The sequence below is a fragment of the Chiloscyllium punctatum genome, chromosome 15, assembly GCF_047496795.1.
Source record: "Chiloscyllium punctatum isolate Juve2018m chromosome 15, sChiPun1.3, whole genome shotgun sequence".
In the NCBI taxonomy this organism is placed as follows: Eukaryota; Metazoa; Chordata; class Chondrichthyes; order Orectolobiformes; family Hemiscylliidae; genus Chiloscyllium; species Chiloscyllium punctatum.
In genome coordinates this window covers 88758618-88779376 of record NC_092753.1, presented here as the reverse complement: position 1 = coordinate 88779376, position 20759 = coordinate 88758618, and the positions used below count along the sequence as shown (strand labels likewise).

General features: G+C 40.7%; 1 protein-coding gene across 4 annotated transcripts in view; it reads right to left on the bottom strand.

Annotated features, from left to right (window-relative positions):
- The window catches only part of appa (amyloid beta (A4) precursor protein a), a 169744-nt gene that overhangs the window by 128282 nt on the left and 20703 nt on the right, over positions 1-20759 (bottom strand). The gene's annotated exons all lie outside the window — the stretch shown is intronic.

The following is a 20759-nucleotide window of genomic DNA, read 5'->3' as shown; positions in this document are numbered from 1 at the left end:
TTCACCCCGAATTATCTTTGAGAAGATGCTGGTGAGTCACCCGCTTGAACCACTGCAGTCCAACCTTTCATTGTCCAATTGTCTTAGGAGATCATTATGTTTCAGAAAGTCATCTGGACTTTAGGGCTTTTAAGTCAGCGAGAGCTGTAGTCTAACTGGTACAGAAAAATGATGAATTCGAAGTCAACTTCAAAAACATCCAGTTAATTGCTACAAATTTATTTTCACTGGCTCAAAACTGAAAGCAGTAGTTAGGTAAGTACAGGCTGCAAAGCTTGTCAATGCAAGGTGGTACAGGTTTATATTGCCACATTCAATTTGGAGATCATTTATCTATCTTGGGGACAATTTGTTATTTTACAGTATTTGAGGCTCCTTCCTTTCATCAGCTGATCATCCCTTTGGATGCAAGTTTGGTTTATTACAATTGTGAGATAAACCTGTAATAATGAGAGTCTGTGATTCTTTCTGTTATGTAATCATACAGAATAAATCCAATATATTTTCCAATGGGTACCCTATTAAATAAAGCCCAGTAGAGAGAGGAATCTGACGGCCCAGTGAGCAAAAAACTACATACTTGTTTCTTCTCTGTAAAACGGACCACAACAGCACGCGAAGAGAAAGCAATTTTGGCCATCCACCACTTTTATAATGGCCTGCAGTGTTATTTTTCAAGGTAAGGAAAGGTTTCTCTAGTCTCATGTTATTTTTCCCCCCTCCCACTCCTACGAACTCACATTGCATCTGAACAATAAATGGGTTTGAAGGCAGAACTTTAGTCCCATCCAAGGTCTCATTCCTATGACCAATTGAAGAGGATTAAAAACCAAAAGAACTGTGTGGATGCTATAAATCAGAGACAACAATACAAATTTGCCAGAAAAACTCAGATCTGGCAGCATCTGTGGCAAGAAATCAGAACTGAGGAAGGGTGATTTGACCTGAAATGTTAACTCTGATTTCCTTCCAATTGGAGAGGGCAGATTAACTTCTCATTTTTAACACCACTTCTGTTGGTCACAATAATTTAACTTTTTTTTAGCATATAGCTATCACTTTAATTTAATAAAATATTGTTAAACAGATCAAAACAAAGAAGCCTATTCAAAGTTCTCGAATGAAAGGAGGAGTGGATTACTTATTACAGCTAAATTTAAAAAATGCTACAAATATACACAAAAATCAGTAATAAATTTACAAATATAGGAAAGAAAAATCAATTGCAGTTTCAAGTTCTGGAGATTCATTGAATTCTGAGGAAGGCGTATATAAACTATGTATCTTGTCCTGTTTCCTCAGGAAGAGTGGACACTTGCAGTTAGCCTTGATTTCTTAGTGAATAGTGATTTTTCAGTAATTTTTCACCAGGTTTTTGGCAGTTGTAACAGACAGCAAGACGAGCTTTCAGTATAGTTTATGTTATTTTGCTTTCTCTCTCATGACTCAAAGGCAGTTGTTCAAATAGCACTCCTTTGCGGATTTCGGTGTCCTGCTAGTTTCCAAGCAGGATATTACAGGCTATCTTTGCTCCCAACATATGAAGGTTGTCAACACCATGCTCACAGGGATCAGATTTATAGGAGAGGAGGAAACCAACAATCAACTCCCATTCCTGGATGTGATGGTAGAAAGAATACAGAACAGTGAATGCACCACAAAAAAGTATAGAAAATCCACACCAACTAACAAGATCCTGCACTAAAACAGCAACCAACCAAACACACAGAGAAGCTACATTAGGACCTTGTTCCAAAGGGCTACAACACATTGCAGCACTCCCAACCTACCAAAAGAACACGTACACCTCTAAAGAGTATTCGCCAAGAATGGATATCCCTGCAACTTCACCCGCAGATGCCTAACAGACAAACAGCGCAACGAGGACATGCCACAACCTAATTCACTAGCTACGTTACCTTACATAAAAACACATCTCAGACTGACAGTCAGACTTCTCCGACCACTGGGATCATGACAGCCCATAAACCGACAGCCATGCTCAAACAACGGCTCACCAGAACAAAGGACCTTATACCCATCACGTGCAAGACAAATGTAATTTACAAGATCCCATGCAAAGACTGCACATAACACTATATAGGACAAACAGGCAGACAACTAGCAATCCGCATCTATGAACACCAACTAGCCACTAAAGGCCACGACCAGCTCTCCCTAGAAGCCACACACACAGATGACAAGGACCACAAATTCAACGGGGACAACACAACAAACATAGGACAAGCTAAACAGAGGATAGCCAGAGAATTTCTAGAAGCATGGCACTTATATACAGACTCAAATCAACAAGCACACAGACCTAGACCCAATATACCAGCCACTACAACAAACAACCGGAACCGGCAACCGGCAGCAGGAACGGAACCAAATCAATTCCAGGAGACACAGTACAGCAGTGCTTCACAGGTGGCTCCAAAGCACGGGGGGGGGCGAAATGTCTGCACATCAACTTCCCAGCTTGGCGAACATGTCCATAATTACAACAGCCGGCATCCAAGCTACAAATCTTTACACAAACCTTGAATGCAAAGGTATTATGCAAGTGCATGCAAAACAAGAAATGTGAATTTTTTGACATTTAATGAATTTCAATGCCTCAATTAAATGATAAGTTTGATACTGACAGCTTTGCATATTCCATGTGGATTCTTTGGATGTGCACGGGGATCAGAGCAGTATTTCAGGTCAGCAATACCCTTTTTAAATCAGAGCATCTCAAATATTAAAGTCAAGTGAAGAAGGCTAAATATTCATAGTCCATTTTTTTACTACAACTGTAATTAGTCACCATAGTCTTATCAGATCATAGAACTGCTCCCTCATCAGAGAAATGACTGGCGATGGTTTAACCTGAAAGTCTCACTCCTTTGGTGAAGGGAGAGGTTGTGACAGAGAAAAGTCCTTCATGGGTGACCTCATTGTATCTTCATGCTAATTCCTTATGTAAAGCAAGAAACTGAAGTGTATTTGCATCATCACTACAGGCTTTTTGGGCAAACCATGATTCCAGCATGGAAGTGGTCAGAATGACCAACACTACCAGATTCAAAGCATTTTAGAATTTTTAAATTATGAACAGACATTAATTTAAGAAAATTCAAGATCACAGAATAGAAATATCCAGCACAGAAGGTAAGTGAATGCCAGAAAGGAGAATAATGCAAAATGATTTTTAAAATGATTTTCAGAATAATTTTAACAATGTTCAACACGAGAGGTTTAACAATGAGAGAAGAGTTTGGACGTAGCATTACTGGCTTGGATAGAAAATTCACTCGGGTTGGGGGGATAATTAAGAGATAATAGCTTTGGAAAGCAACTAACGGGGTCTCTCAAAAATGTGTACCACGGCCTCAGTTTTTCACCCTGTTTATAAAAGACATGGACAAAACAAGGAACCATAGCTTTGGAGCACAAAGGTAATGAAGTAAAGATGAGCCTTCATGAAATACTCATTTGACCTCAACTGGAGGGATAGGTCAAACTGTGATCACAAGTTGAAAAGATGTGCAAACTTTGGAGTGTGTGGAAAAGATTTACAGGAAGATTTCTAGGACAGAAGAACAGGAATTGATCTCCTTGAAGCAGAAAAGAAATTTTAAAAGTTAAATGATTGGGCAAAATCATAGCCTGTAGTGTTTAATGTGGGAAAGTATGAGTTCACTCCCTTTGAACTCAAGAAAAATAGCGCACTTCCTAAATGGCATAAAGTCATTGAGCAGGAACAGAGAAATTTAGGAAATACAAGAATCATGAAAAGTTAAGAGATTCCGAAAAATCACAATTCTGTAAGATTTTAAAAAGACTCATGGAATTTTGGCTTTTAACCTCAAAGATATCGAAAATACAAAGGATTCGATGTTACACTACAGCTGTATAAAGCTGTATCTGAACATCATTTGGAGCACTGCATCCCAAGAAATATTTACCAGCCTTTGGGGGCAAGCCTCATTAACATGGTAACCCTTTTAACCTCCATGCATGGACAGGTTACATCGTCTTAAAAGAAGTACAAGCTTGACAGGTGGAAAGATCTCACATTTTTATAGCACTTTTCATAACCTCAGGACGGCTTTTAAAGTGCTTTGCAGACAATGAAGCAGGCATCATTGTAGGAAATTAATATCATTACCTGGCTTTCACTCCAAATGAGTGTAAAATGAAAGAATTAAGAGCTCCCATCTGAATGAGAAGGTGGGCCCTCACATTGAAAGGGAAACTCCTCCTTCAAATATTACACAATTGGACCAGAAGTAGTTGGAAGGGCATATGAATGTTACAATTCTAATGACCAAGCTTGGTTTTAATTATGATTCCAGAAGCACATCAAATGAGTCGGTGCGAATTGTTAAATTAAGTTTTCATAGCGCCAACAATAAAAGACAGTCATTTGTTAAACCACTACTGTTCCAACTCTTTGAAAAAGCTTCCCAATTAACCTGGCTCCTTTTGTTTTCCACGGTAGCTCTGCATGTTTTTCTCATTGAAGAATTTGTGGCACTGGAAAAGCACACCAGATCAGGCAGCATCTAAGGATCAGGAGAATCAACGCTGGGGCATAAGCCCTTCATCAGGAATGAGGCTTGTGAGCCGGGGAGGGGCTGGGGGGAAAGTAGCTGGGAATCTTCTGCCTTGGGAACCTCCAACCACACAGGATTAACATGGATTTCACCAGTTTCCTTGTTTTCCCTACCCCCACCTTATCCCAGTCCCAAGTCTCCAACTCAGCAATGCTCTCTTGACCTGTCCATCTTCCTTCTCACCTATCCACTTCACCCTCCTCCTTGACCTATCACTTCCCCCCCCACACCTTCATCTATCTATCACATTCCTAGCTACCTTACCCGTAGCCCACCCCCCTCCCATTTATCCACAATCTTCATTCCTGATGAAGGGCTTATGCTTGAAACGTCAATTCTTCTGCTCCTGCTGTACATTTCCATCACCACACTCTCAACTCTGATCTCCAGCATCTGCAGTCCTCACTTTCTCCTCTTCGAATAATTTGTCTATTTTAGCTTTGAGAGTTGACACTAAATCTGCTTCCAACACCCTTGCAGGCAGCATATCCTAAATCATAATGGCCTTCACCTAAATTTACTATGCCAAGTGCCAACTACTTTGAAAGCAAACAAAGAAGAATTTAACTCTGAAGTGTTGAGGACCAAATTCTTAAGGTAAGAAAGAATTACTGACAATGCAAATGTTACAATGCTAAATAAGCTACTTTTCATATTGCTACTTGTTTAGCACAAATTTAGTTCACACGACCCACAGTTTATATTGCTAAAATCAGACCATCATGCCCTAATTTTTCCAGAGGTATATAAATACTTCAGAAAGAAAATTGAATTTAGCGTATTGCCGGCATGGCACAGTAATGCTCTGATGATCAAAAACTCAATGTTAGTGCTGTTCCTTTCTCCATAGATGCTGACTGACCAGCTGAGCAGTTTCAGTGTTGTGTTTTATTACAGTGAAGCAATTCATTGGTGCAAAGCTCTTGGTAGAATCCAGACAACATAAAAAGGGCCATTTAAATCTAAACTTTTTCTTTCCAAATAAACAACAGCTGTGAACTGCTAAACCACGATTAACTGTTTTAAAATGGCTGTGTAAAATAAACTGATCAATTTATAATTCAGATTAAAGGTGCTAAAATGGTATACCAAGCTGTAAGGTTACAGACTGTGGGCTGAATACAATTCTGCTGCTGATGGCTCTTAGTGCCTCATGGATGCCCCATCTTGAATTGCTATCTTTAATTTCTATTCACTCATGGGATGTGAAAATTGCTGGCTGGGCAAGCATTTATTGCCCATCCTTAGTTGCCTTCAAGGTGGTGGTGATAAGCTGGGTTCATGAACTGCTACAGTCCATATGGCATCCACCTAGCCATTAGTGAGGGAGTTTCATGATTTTGACCTAGTGACACTGGAGGTGGCTAATTGGGAGGGTGACGGGGAGAAGGGGATAATCAGGTTTCCTTGCCTGTATTTGTTGCGAAGGCCAGGAGGAAATTCATCATTATCCACTTTGAATATCCTCAGGGCAGATAAATCTTTCATGCGCCCAGTGTCAGGAGTGAATATCTATCTCTAAAATATAGGAAATGTTGAAACCTGTTCCAACAGTTTTTATTTCATAATTTCTGGAATATCTTAATGAACAAATGAGTCATATCCATCCTTATTTCAACACATATTGTCACTCGCTTAATCCATTATCGGCATACTCCCATGGGTGTTGCAGATTTTTGAAACTGCAGCCAGGGATAAGTTACAACTTGAAGATGGAGGTGATGGGAGTCCAGATCAGTTGCAGTCTATGTAAAAACTTAGGATTTTCCAATGGCAAATTGGCATTCCAGGGTCGATGGGAGTTGTATATGCAAACCCTGTGGAATCCCCATCAGAGTATACTCCGAAGAAATCGTCTGGGAATTTAAGATTTCACTTAACAATCCCTCTTTGCTCCAAAAGCATCATTTAAATTGGAGAACATGGAAGGTTACAATCAAGTTAAGTAAATAGCTACTCAGGAAAAGTGAGATTATTAAATACATAGTCTTAACTTCTAAATAATTATTTAACTGACCAAATATTTGTCTTTTAAATCCACAAATACATCTTGCTTAGCCCAGACTCTGAGGGGACATCTCTGCCCCTCTGCATGCAGGATTTGACAATGCAGTCCAACTCTATGCCAAACAACCTGCCTGTTCCACTTTCAACCTGGACCCGATCTGTTGCCACTCACCCCTCCACTGCACCAATCAATGACACCCAACTCACCTGGTACCTTATCTCCCTACTCACTTGGCACCCTATCCTTGCCTTATGTATTTAATGCTTGATAGCAGCTGTCAAAAGTAGCAGAGAGAGATTCTCAGCCTTTATATTTCAAATAGGGAAGCTTGTTTGTGCCAAGAGGAGGTGTTGTTGCCTTCACCTAAAGGAATCTCCTTCAGAAACGCAGACCCCATTGTTTCATAAAAAAGGGATAGATACAGTGGCAATTTGTATTAAATTGTCAATACTTGGAAAATCCAACCCAGTCTTTAACCAGGGTCAGAAATGATTCAAGCTCATAATGCTTTACTAATCAACTGAACCATATAGAACAGACAAATATTATAGGGTAGGTGAAAGTGAGGACTGCAGATGCTGGAAACCAGACTCTAGATTAGAGTGGTGCTGGAAAAGCACAGCAGGTCAGGCAGCATCCGAGGAGCAGGAAAATCAATGTTTCAGGCAAAAGCCCTTCATCAGGAATGAGGCTAGCCATCAATGGATAGCACAGATATGACATTTCACTAGTCAGTGTTTGAACCAATGCACTGACCAATTATATAATACTTATATAATAATACTTGATTGATACTACATCCACAATCATTGACTCCCTCCACCACTGACGTTTAGTAGTACACAAAGCTGCTATCTACAAGATGCACTGCAGAAATTCGTCAAAGATTCTCAGATGGCACCTTCCAAACCCACGGCCACTTCCATCCAGAAGGGTAAGGGCAGCAGCTACATGAAAACACCACAACCTTCAAGCTTCCCTCCAAGCCACACCCACCATCCTGACTTGGAAATATATCGCTGCTCCTTCACTGTCACTGGATTAAAATCCTAGAATTCCCTCCCTAATGGCATCGTGGGTCAACCTACAGCAGGTGGACTGCAGCAGCTCAGGAAGGCAGCTCACTAACACTTTCTCAAGGGCAGCTAGAGACAGGCAGTAAATGCTGGCCCAGCCAGCAATGCCCACAGCCCAAAAATGAATTTAAAAGACTGCATAGGGCAAAAATTTGGGATCAAATCGAAATGTGCTCTAGCAAAATCATGTTTGCCAACTTATCTATGAGAATAAAGTGCACAGAACTTCTGTACCGAGTGAGCTGTCCTGTTTTAATCATCAACATGATGGACAATTCTAATCAACAGCAATTACACGCTGATATAATTTATTACAATAGGGCTGTGGATAAAAACTGCAGTGATCCAAAATTTCCATACTGAAGTTAAAACAACTACTCTATTCAAAAGTGGCCCTCCCTATGCAAGCTTTTCAAATTAACTTTTTGCATAAATAAATCAACAATTGAAAAACACAACACTGACATAGTTTTTCCTCTTATCATTCAGGGAGGCCAAAGAAGTCAATGAACAGGGAAAAGTGCTGGTTATGGATTTATCCTTGCAAATTATATTAATGCCAAAACAGGAATTTCTAGTCTGAGCCAAAATAATCAAACTATTTCAACAGTTATCATTACAATAATTATTACAATTACTGGGCTACAATAAAAAGATTTGCACCTAAATAGCACTTATTACAACCGAACATCTCAAAACACTTGAGATAAAAATCTGAGGTTTGAAGGTAGTTTCTGTTGTAATATGGCAGTCAACATAGATTCAACAAACTCCCATATACAATGTGATAATGACCAGTAATCTTTGTAATGCTAATTGAGGGATGAATACTGAATCATAGTATCCCTACTGTGTTGATAGAGGCAATTCGGCCCACCATGTGTGCACCGACCCTCCGAAGAGCAACACACTCGGAACCAACCGCCACCCTATCCCATAACCTCACATTTACCATGGCCAATCCAACTAGACTGCACATCTTTGGACTGTGGGAAGAACCAGAGCACCCAGCGGAAACCCGAACTGACACAGAATGTACGAATTCCACAGAGTCATGCAAGGCTGGAATCAAACCTGGGTCCCTGGCGCTGCGAGACCACTGTGCTACTGTACCATCCTGGGACATAAATGTCAGGACCTAACAGATCATTCTGTTGCACTTTGAAATAGCGTGATGGAATCTTTTATAATTTTATCCATGGGTGCAAGACATGGCTTTGGTTTGTTAAATTTGACAGGCATTTAGGGCCTTGGGTTAACATCTTGTGTGAATGATGGCACCTACAGGGAGGTGGTCCATTAGCACTGCACTGAAGTGTCAGCCAAAATGTTATTGCTCATGGCTCTAGTGTGGCTTGACCCCGGAGATTCAGAGAAGAAACCAGTACAAATTGAGCCAAAATTAACACTGGAAAAAATATCAGTGTTTCTTCTCTCGATCTCATGGTCACTACTCAGTTATCCATGCTATGAAATGGCTTTGTAGATTTTTTTTTAAAAAAGGGCTGGATTTGGTTTACCTGCTAGGAACAGAATCTCACAATAGTCATATAACTCAAAAAACAGACAGTTAACGGATCCGAAAGTGGCTGGCATTGTTGGAACTCGAGAGAGCACGTGGGATTGCATGAAAACAATTGGCTTTTTACAATAAACTTTACAAAGAGCATGGATAAAATCAGGTTAGCTTTTCAAGTGGAAAATGAATAATAAAATGGGATGTGAAATGGTAATCTGGCTCTTTTTACACAAATGCTGCCAAATCTGCTGAGTTTCTCCAGCACTTTTTAAATTTCAGATCTCCAGTATTGGCAGTAGTTTGCTTTTATTTGAATATAATCAGATTCATTCTCTCTTTCAGGTCATTAGGAGCGGCACAGTGGCTCAGTGATTAGCATTGTTGCCTCACAGCGTCAGGGTCCCAGGTTTGATTCCAGCCTCGGTTGACTGTCTGTGTGGAGTTTGCATGTTCTCTCCCTATCTGCGTGGGTTTCGTCCGGGTGCTCCGGTTTCCTCCCACAATCACAAAAAAATGTGCAGATTAGGTGAATTGGCCATGCTAAATTGCCCATAGTGTTAGGTGCATTAGTCAGAGGGAAATGGGTTTGGGTGGGTTACTCTTCGGAGGGTCAGTGTGGACTTGTTGGCCCGAAGGGCCCGTTTCCATACTGAAGGGAATCTAATCTAATTACTTACATGGGATTTTCAGGCACTGCATCTTCAAAGCAATATTCAGAGTGACAGCACAACTACAACCATGATATGGACTGCTACTTTCAACAAGTAATAAGTCAATGCTTTATAAAGCTTATGATTTAAATCTTACATTTGAAAAGTAGATGAAGAACGTTTGCTGTGTTAGATTAGATTACTTACAGTGTGGAAACAGGCCCTTCGGCCCAACAAGTCCACACCGCCCCGCCGAAGCGTAACCCACCCATACCCCTACATCTACATTTACCCCTTACCTAACACTATGGGCAATTTAGCATGGCCAATTCACCTGGCCTGCACATCTTTGGACTGTGGGAGGAAACCGGAGCAAACCCACGCAGACACGGGGAGAACGTGCAAACTCCACACAGTCAGTCGCCTGAGGCGGGAATTGAACCCGGGTCTCAGGCGCTGTGAGGCAGCAGTGCTAACCACTGTGCCACCGTGCCGCCCACAAAGGCATGCATACAGAATCTACACTTCAGTGGAGGGCTTGAAGGTAACACCTATCCATTCTTTCTACTGCCCCATCACAGTTAACAAAGATAAATAAGTTACTTTCCATCCTCCAACCCATATGTTCTGTAGTCTTTTAGACTCAGATCATTATTGGAAAACCTAAGTGAAGTGCTGCTCCACAAGCACAGATGAACGGATGCACGTTTGCTTGCTGAACTGGAAGGTTCAGTTTTAGACGTCTCGTCACCATACTAGGTAACATCAGTGAGCCTCCAGTGAAGTGCTGGCATTGCGTCCTGCTTTCTACTTATGGTTAAGTTTCTTTGGGCGTTTGATGATGTAATTTCCGGTGCTTTTTCTCAGAGGGTTGTGGATGAGAGTCCAAATCGATGTATTTGTTGATAGAGCTCTGGTTGGAATGCCATGTTTCTAGGAATTCTCGTGTGTGTCTGTTTATTTTGTTCCAAGATGGATGTGTTGTCCCAGTCAAAGTGCTGGCCTTCCTTGTCTGTATTGAAGGATTCTAGTGACAGTGGTTCATGCCTTTTTGTTGCTAGTTAGTGTTCATGTTCCTGGTGGCTAGTTGTCTGCCTGTTTGTCCAACGTAGTTTTTGTTTTAATCCTTGCAAGTTATTTTGTAAATGACGTTTGTTTTGCTTGGTTGTCTGTATCGGGTCTTTTAAGTTCATTAGCTGTTATTTGAGTGTGTTGGTGGGCGACTATGATGCCAAGAGGTCTGAATAGTCTGACTGTCATTTCAGACTTGTCTTTGATGTAAAGTGGCTAGGGTTTCTGGGCACGTTTTGTCTGCTTGTTTTGGTTTGTTGCTGAGAAATCGGCAGACTGTGTTTGTTGGATACCCATTCTTCTTGAAAACACTATATGAGTAATTTTCTTCTGCTCTTTGTAGCTCCTTAGTGCTGCAGTGTGTGGTAGCTCATTGAAAGAATGTCCGAATACAGCTTTGTTTGTGGGTGTTGGGATGATTGCTTCTGTATACCCACAAACAAAGCTGAACTTTGAACAGCAGCAGGTACTCATGTGACTCGGCTAACATTATTCATCTCATATGCTGCAGGCAAGAATGCTCTGAGGCATGGTACATTGATGAGACCTAGCCGAGGCCATGGCAACAGATGAATGGACACCACACAACAATGAACAAACAGGAGTGTTCCCTCCTCGTCGGACATCACTTCAGCATTCGGGACATTTGACCTCGGATCTTCAGGTGACCATCCTCCAAGGCAGATTTCAGGACAGGCAACAACGCAAAATGGCCGAGCAGAGGCTGATAGCTAAGTTCGGTACCCATGAGGATGGCCTCAACCTGGACCTTGCTTTCATGTCACACTAGAGATGACCACACACACACACCTACAGACCCATACACTTACGCAGACCCTCTCTCACACACAAGCTCTTTCTCACATGCTCACACGTACACACCCTCTCACAGACTTGTACCCCTTTACACTCTCACATATACATACTCTCTTATGGACACTCATAGCCAGAATCCACCCTGCCACCGTCCCCTCCCCCACCCACACACAAGTTTGTGGGGTGAATTTATAGTTTCAGAATTAAATTTTATTTTGCTCAAAAACTGCATGAATGCATATAAGGTTCTCTAAATCCTTTTTGGAAATACAATCAGTCTGAACATTGGGGCACAGACAGCCTCACACAGAGAACCTCACACCTTTAATGCATTATCTGGGCTGACACGGCACCTAGTGCTAAAGTTCATTTGAGAACTTGAGAATGTAACCTAAAAGAAAGTTCTGGGATTAACATATGAAAGCCCTGAAACCAACATGGTCATTCTAAAAAATGAGAGATTTAACAAACAATCCATGTCTTTTTCAATATATAATCTCAGTTGATTCACACTGTAAATTCTGTGTCTTACGATCTTACACTCCACAACCACCTGTTGAAGGAGCAGTGCTCTGAAAGCTATTGCTTCAAAATAAGCCTGTTGGACTATAACCTAGTGTTGAAAGATTTTTAACTGTCACCCTAGTTGTAATAGACCTGAAGCCAAAAGCTATCATTGCCACAGGATGCAATATGTAAAATAAAACAGTAAAATTAGGTTACTAATGCAAGAAGCTTTTAAGGATATGCTGACGATATTGGTGATACACTGGCAAATATTGGTTATTCTGCATTCCAGCATAAGGCACCACATGTACTGGCGTATAATTATTAAACTGAAATATTACTATATTGACTTGGACTCAGCAATGTAACCAGAAGCAGCAAAAAGATCAGTTTCTTTTCAGTGATTCTGCGCTCGTTTGAAAGCTGTTCAATACAAACATCTGACAGCTGATGTTTGTCTTGAAAGGTTAAACATTTCTTTGTCCTTAAATGCTATTTGACCTATTTTCAACATGTCAATTTTAATTTAAAACAAAAGTTTCCAATGAAATAAGCAGAACTTTAGAGAAAGTTCAGGATTTATTTCTTCAACGCTGTCATTATATTGCATCGCATTTTCAGTAGCACACTTACTCACTTACCATGGCAGATACAGAACAGAATGTCAATGAGTGGAGCACTCAGGCAGTTTGGAATTAAGTATGTCACAGTAGCTGTAAGTAATTGCTGACAGGTACCCATTTCCTCATTATATAATAATGTCCAATTTTTTTTTAGAAAAGAGATTGCACACTGCTAGCAGCAGCTTGTGCTCAAAACAAATCATTGGATTCTTGTCATTTATATACAATGGTCCTAAAATGTTTGCATTAAACTAATTCCATGACAATGAAAGGGTCTGAGGGGCCAATGTTGAGGGCGGGGGTGAGGGAAGGGGCGGTGGGAGAGAGAAGTGGCGGTGGGGGGGAAGCAGAGAGAACTGGAGAGGACAGAAGTGGGAGAGAAAGTAGGGGGAGAGAGAGGGAGGTGGAGAGAGGGAGGAAAGCAGGGTGAAGAGAGACAGTTTTAGTGCTGGGACTGCCAAAGCCAGTAGAAAATTAACTCTGTGCTTACTTGCTATGGATTGAATTTAATTGCATTTTGGGACTTTATGATGATTTTCAGTAACCATCACTGGTTATAAAATGAAAACTCTATAAAAGGTAATATTGATGAAGCTTTAATTTACTTGCTGTTTTTACGGACCACGACTCCCCCACTGTCAGTTATAACTAGTCAGATGTGATGTTTTACTTGAATTTGAATCACAACCTTGAAAAGAAAGCATGTTTAATTCGAGACAAATGAATCAGTTTAAATGCAACCTTACGGTAACAGGTCAGCCTCAGGTACAGAATGTTTCAGTGCTTAAGATAAAAAGGAGTCTGCTCCTAGCTTAAAAAATATTCTAAACCTAACATTGAAGAGATTTTGGCACAATGTGTCTGGAAGCCATTTTATGGTCAAAAGTTTGCCCTCCTTACTAAGGAGCCATTTTACAAACAATTGAATCTGACATGCAAGCTGTGCAAGGTTACCTCATGACATCTCCCACTTAATTTAGGCTGGTACTTCTCTGTGATAGGAACTTATCCTGCCAGCAGACGCCTAATTTGGCTGGATTTGTTTTGCCCACCTGATGGATAGCTCAGGGCCTGCAGGAGTGATCAGCCAAGCGCACACAGACCTGTCAATTAACTTCTCCTCCTTACGAATTGTGTTTCACTGTTATCTGTTTAATTAAGAACATAGTGTTTTTTGTAAATTTTTGGTATAAAGGAAGCCTGTTTGTGACAGTAAGACAGAGCAGCCTGCGAGGGCTCTTAAAGGAAGAGTGATATCCTACTCGCCTGGTTGTAAGAACCTAGTTAGTTTAGCTTTTGGTATCAGTGTTATGTTGCAACAGTGATGCTACTGGTAAATAAAGGGGATAACTAAAATGTTTGCAAGAGTTTTTTTTATTCCAGACTATCAAAGAATACAATTTCCGGGATGAACCAAGAGGGGCTTACAGGTTGAGTCCACAAGAGATTCCCTGGGCAGTCTCAAATCTGTACTTTAAGGTAATCTTCTTCGCTGTCCACTACACTTCCAATTTTGGTATCATCTGCAAACGTACTACCTATATCTCTTATGCTCGCATCCAAATCATTTATATGAATGATGAAAAGTAGTGGACCCAACACTGATACTTGTGGCATTCCATTGGTCACAGTCCTCCAGTCTGAAAAACAACCCTCCACTACAACCCTGTCTTCTACCTTTGGGCCAGTTCTGTGTCCAAATCTCTAGTGCTCCCTGTATTCCATGAGATTTAATCTTGCTAACCAGTCTCCCATGAGGAACCTTGTCAAATGCCTTACTGAAGTCCATATAGATCACATTAACCACCCTGCCCTCTTCAATCCTCTTTGTTACGTCTTCAAAAAACTCAATCAAGTTTGTGAGACATGATTTCTCACGCATAAAGCCATGCTGACTATCCATAATCAGTCCTTGCCTTTCCAAATGTATCTGACACCTCTATCCTTCTAGGTGGTAGAAATTTTGAGTTTGAATGAAGCCATCTAAAAAGCCTTGGCATCATGTTGCAAAATTTCTGCAACTGTGCATTGGTGATGGGGAGGAGCATGATGAAGGTGTTGGGATTGGATGCCATTTGAGTAGTTGCTTTTTTCAGTGTGGTGACAAGTTTTGTGTGTGTTTGAATGAGTGCAGGTCCAATAAGTGGAGAGTATTCTACCACGCTCCTAACTTATGACTTAGAGAGAGGCTTTGAGGAGCTATGAGATGAATTTCTCATAACTGAATTTCCAGTAACTGATATACCTTGCTGCCACTGTTTTCTGGATAGTCCAGTTCATTTTCTGGAAAATGATAAACCCCAGAATGTTGATTCAGGGCTAGCCACTTTTTTCAATCCTGTTTCTGTTGACCACACTAAGTCCTGATCTAGTATTGTCTTTGTACCTCGCATTCTTAACGTTGAGAAGTTGTCTTTGTTTCTACCCTAATGTCTTCACTCTGAGCTTAATTAGATTAGATTAGATTCCCTACAGTGTGGAAACAGGCCCTTCAGCCCAACAAGTCCACATTGACTCTCCGAAGAGTAACCCACCCAGACCCATTTCCTTCTGACTAATGCACTTTATACAATGGGCAATTTAGCATGGCCAATTCACCTTAGCTGCACATCTTTGGGCTGTGGGACAAAACCAAAGAACCTGGAGGAAACCCACGCAGACACAGGGAGAATGTGCAAACTCCACACAGTCACCCAAGGCTGGAATTGAACCTGGGACCCTGGTGCTGTGAGGCAGCAGTGCTAACCACTCAGCCACCGTGCCATCCCAGAAATGTGGGCTCGTCCTGGATTGGAACGACGGATCTTTTGCAAGTAGGTGTAGTTGAAGAACCAAAGCATTATACCCAGAGACCAATGAGCCACGGGTTTTTTTAAAGAGTAAACCACCCAGATACATTTCCCTCAGACTAATGCACCTAACACTATGGGCAATTTAGCATGGCCAATTCCCCTGACGTGCACATCTTTGGACTGTGGGAATAAACTGGAGCACCTGTAGGAAACCCATGCAGACACAGGGAGAATGTGCAAACTCCACACAGTCGCCCAAGGCTGGAATTGAACCTGTGACCTTAACACTGTGAGGCAGTAGTGTTAACCACACTTGTAAATTTCATCATTTGTGGGGAGTCTCAAGAATGGAATGTGTGCAGATACAGAGGATTGAAGAAGGTGTCCTTCGCTTGGTGTAATGATACAATTATAGATGACCCAAACATTGCATTAACAAAAGATAATTTTATGGACAAAGCTTAAAGCTGTTCAAAAGAAAATGAATGTAGACAACTTTATCATAACAATGACTGATTATCGTAACATAACCTTGTCTACAAGTGACTGTTTGGGGAAGATTTGCTTACAGACACTTCAAATCTGGATGACTGACTTAAGAGTATCAAGAACGCATTCCCAACTTCAATATAGCTGAAACAAATGCACACCAGGTAAAATTTAGCATGCTAAAGACCAAGCTGCAGTCAGTGGTAAGCAATCCAAAGATCAAATTTCACTTTTTACAAACATGTCCAGAATTGAAAAATATGACTTGTTACTCATTGGCAATTTTAAAAAAAATCCAAGGTGATTTAACCTTATCAACCACTTGCCAGTCAGGCACGAAACAAATCAAAAGGTCTAGAAGATATCAATAACTTTTCCTTGAATACAAAATACTATGGATGCTGAAGGTTTGAAACAAAAAGTTAACACAGCGCTCAGAGATCGTACCAGACTCGAAATGTTAACTCTATTTCACTCCACCGATGCTGCGAGACATGCTGAGTTTCTCCAGCATTCTCAGTTTGTTAACAATTTTAACTTCATGAATTCAGCTACTTGACTGCTTTGTACGAGTCTAGAAACACAAGATCCCAATATTCGTGGATAACTGCTCTGACTGTCCTAGAGTCGAAGGACTAAATTCCATATGATTAGATTTTCTCCCATCCAAATGCTTTCACCATAAGATGCTTTCCCATAAGAAAATCACCTGCTTGGAATCTGGTGAAGACGTCAAGGTAGACTTGCTTCAAGTAATGAACCTGAAGGATCTTAATTTGGTAAAGCTAGGGATATAGAGTTATTGAGATGTACAGCATGGAAACCGACCTTTTGGTCCAACTCGTTCATGCCGACCAGATATCCCAACCCAATCGAGTCCCAACTGCCAGCATCTGGCCCATATCAACAATCCAGAATTGCTTCAGGTGTGCAATTTTCTTTGAAGCCAAGGCAGGGTGGCTGGCAAAATGTACAAGGCACCAGACTGCATTACCAGTGCTGAAGCTATTGCTCATTGCTATTTTTAACAGGTTTCCAAAGAAATGCATAAGTGTTACTGGACCAGCTTTCCAGTGCTACAGAGAAAGAATAATTGTCAAGATGAAGCAACTGCCATTAAAATCTATTTTAAATGCTAAATAGTGAGTACATATGCCTGTCCTTGTTTTAGACGGTAGTCTATTGCTCAAATTTTGATTATGGGCAATTCTATAAATAAAGACGAGTTTTCAGATATATTGATTCAGATTTTTAAAAAAGAGAATGATAATCAGTGATGCACACAGACATAAAAAAACAACTCATTATTATGCAAGTCATAGGCCTAAAGATGTATTGACATAAATGAGTAAAATTAGAGTGGGAGATTCAACAGTGTTGACACCATTCAATATTGAACAGTGATAATTGGAATCACTCGTGTTGGAGATGGTCATTGCCTGGTAGTTGTGTTGTGCGAATCTTACTCGCCAATTGTTAGCCCAAGCCTGAATGTTATCCCATCTTGCTGCGTTTGGACATAGCCTTCTTCAGCATTGAAAGATTTGGGAATGGTGTTGAAAATTGTACAATCATCTTCAATTCTGATCAGTGCAGGAGATGAGGCAGGTGAAGGTGGTTGGGCCCAGTACACTACCCTAAGGAACTTCTGCAGTGATGTCCTAGCTCAGTGTAAATACATTCCTGAGGCAGCTTTCTGTTTCTAAGATGTTTGCACATTATGGTCAATTCTGTTAAACATCACCAAATATGGCTCAAGAGCGCATTCTGGCAAACGGTCTTTGTTGCTTTTGCTGAAAAGACAGGGGGGCTGCCAGATGTACATCACCTGCGAATTTCTCTGAGTGGTTCCTTAGCCAGCTGAGCTTTTGATTTATGCTTGACTCTTTCGATTCCCTTCCAGTCAGTCAGTCTCCATGAGGTTACAAGTAGCAGTGACTTCCTCCTAGGTGTCAGTCCATCATCTTCATATCTCTTTTGCTGATGTCCATGTAGTATGCCATATAATGGCACAGTGGCTTTATCACCATTCAGAATACCTTTGTGTACATTGCTACATGTATAAGGTGCTAAGTTAGTGTAGCTATTATGCTGCAAACGTAAATGCAAAAAAACCACACACGTATACATACACACACAAAGAATTATGTCTGGTCCAGAAAGGAAAACAGGGTAATTTGTTTTAAGACCTTGCTGTAAAATTACAATCAACTCATGATGGAGTTAAGTAGCAACACCACACAAGTTATCTGACCACTGGCTGGATCAGTTAGGGCATCAGTTGAAGTAATTAACAAATTTACATCAATTTCAGACATCAGAGGGGATTCATTAGCAAAGATCACATAATATTGGCTGGGTTTGAACCACTGAGTGCAGTAGGAATCTCAGCTGACCAGTGAAACCACTAGCACCATGTGGGGAGACAGCTGGGCCATTTTCGGGTGTTCTCGCCCTTTCCATATATTAGGAATTTTAAAAATTCAATAGATCCAAGTCTACTGCAGCAAGACAGGTGGAGAAGTCTCTGTCTCTATTAAAATCAGTGACAACTGTCAACTCTGACTTGCAAAGAAAGGCCCCTGCCAAGTTAAAATGCTGCATCATTTATTACTTTTGATTTTGTGAGCAATGATGTATGTAAATCTTGTTGCTCAGTTGCACATCTCACATAAAATAAATCAATTTGATGTTTTACAAGTGGTCTTGTTTGACAAGAGCACTCATCAGTCTGTCTCTGGAAGGCAACAGAAATGTACAGGGATACATATACAATCACTGCAAAATTTCAAAAATTATGTGATGCAGTGACTCAAGAAAGCATAAAACTATAGGAACAGGATAATAATATTTCAACTCTTCCAGTAAAATTTGGAGATACTCAATATACTGACCAGAACTAAACAAAGAAAAGGGCTTTGAAATACATAATAGTTAGTGTATTGGGTTGCTTCTGATGAAGCAGATTAAAACAAATTTGAGTGCTGTTCATTCTGAATTGGCTATGTTTATTTTCTTACTCCAGGAGATTACCTGGCTGTGGGAGTTGTACAAAGCGTCCCACGATACTCCAAGCTGCAATGGACTGAGTGATCTCCACATGTCCATCATTTTCAGATCTTTGTACACTAAAGAATTTATGTTAGCCAATTATGACTATCAGAATTTGGTCAGTGTCTTTTTTTATAGGAAAAAATCCTGTAGGGTTTCCTAACAGGTTGTTCTGCCACTTTTCAAGAACTGTATATACGACTTCCAAGTCTCTGTTATTGAATCCCCTTTTAAAAACTGACTAAAGAATTTACGTTAATAGTCTTATTTTCCCTTTCAAAAGTACAAATGCCTGCTTTCCTTAATAGCCAATATGAACAGATGAGCATGTTTATGTTCTATGATCAGTTATTACTTGCATAAAACATGTATTTGTGTAAATTTGAACAGTGAAGCAATAGAACTGTTTACAAAATAAATGATTGGAATGAGCTCAGGCAGAAATTTTAAATCTTCTTATGCAAATGTTAGCATGTTCCGAATATTTACATTTCACAGATCAATGTTTTAGTTTAATAGATCAATACATTAATAATGCTGTATTTAATTACAAACTCATCCTTTCCCTGAAAGTTGAAAGAGTTTCAAGGATGAAATGAGTCACCTGGACTCATTTCTTAATAAATTAGCTGACTTTTAAGGAGTCCAGTTTAAAAGATGACTAAATTCTGGGAGACATTATTTGTAAAACGTATTCCTTTTATTCATAGCCTTGAACTTTCGGACTTTTGTTTTTAAACTACACAATCTATATTGGGGTGATGGCCTAAGTAAATTACTTGAAAGTAAATTGTGATATGAAGGTAGAGCAGCAATTCCCAACTCTGGGATGAAAACGTTTCACCAAATGACAGATTTCTGAATTTTCGGTTACAGAGTTCTGTGGAAGTGGAAGGCTCCTTTGGAGCGTTGGACAGAGTTTGGGGGGGTGGGGGGGTGTAGGTTTTGCAATTCCTGCGGTGGCAGGGAAAGGTGCCAGGAGGGGAGGGTGTATTGTTAGGGGGCGTGGACCTGACCAGGTAGTCATGGAGGGAATACCTTTATGGAAACCAGATAGAGGTGGTGGGGTACGTTTGTAGGTGGCAGAAATGGCAGAGGATGATGTGATGCATGTGAAAGTTGATGGGGTGGAAGATGAGGACCAGGGGGGTTCTGTCCTTGTTGTGGTTGGAGGGGTGGGGTTCGAGGGCAGAGGTGCGGGATGTGGATGAGATGCGCTGGAGGGCATCATAAACTATGTGGGAGGGGAAATTGTGGTCGTTAACAAAGGACACCATGTGGTGAAACTGGTCCTCTGGGGAAGCAGATGCAGAGGAGGCTGAGAAATTGAGCATAAGGGATAGCATTTTTACAGGAGGCAGGGTGGGAGGTAGTGTAGTCCAGGTAGCTGTAGAAGTTGATGGGTTTGTAGAAAATGTCAGTGTTGAGTCGGTCACCGTTGATGGAGATAGAGAGTTCCAGAAAGGAGAAAGAGCAGTCAGAGATAGTGCAGGTGAATTTAAGGTCAGGGTGGAATGTCTTGGTGAAGTTGATGAACTGTGGCGCTGATGCAA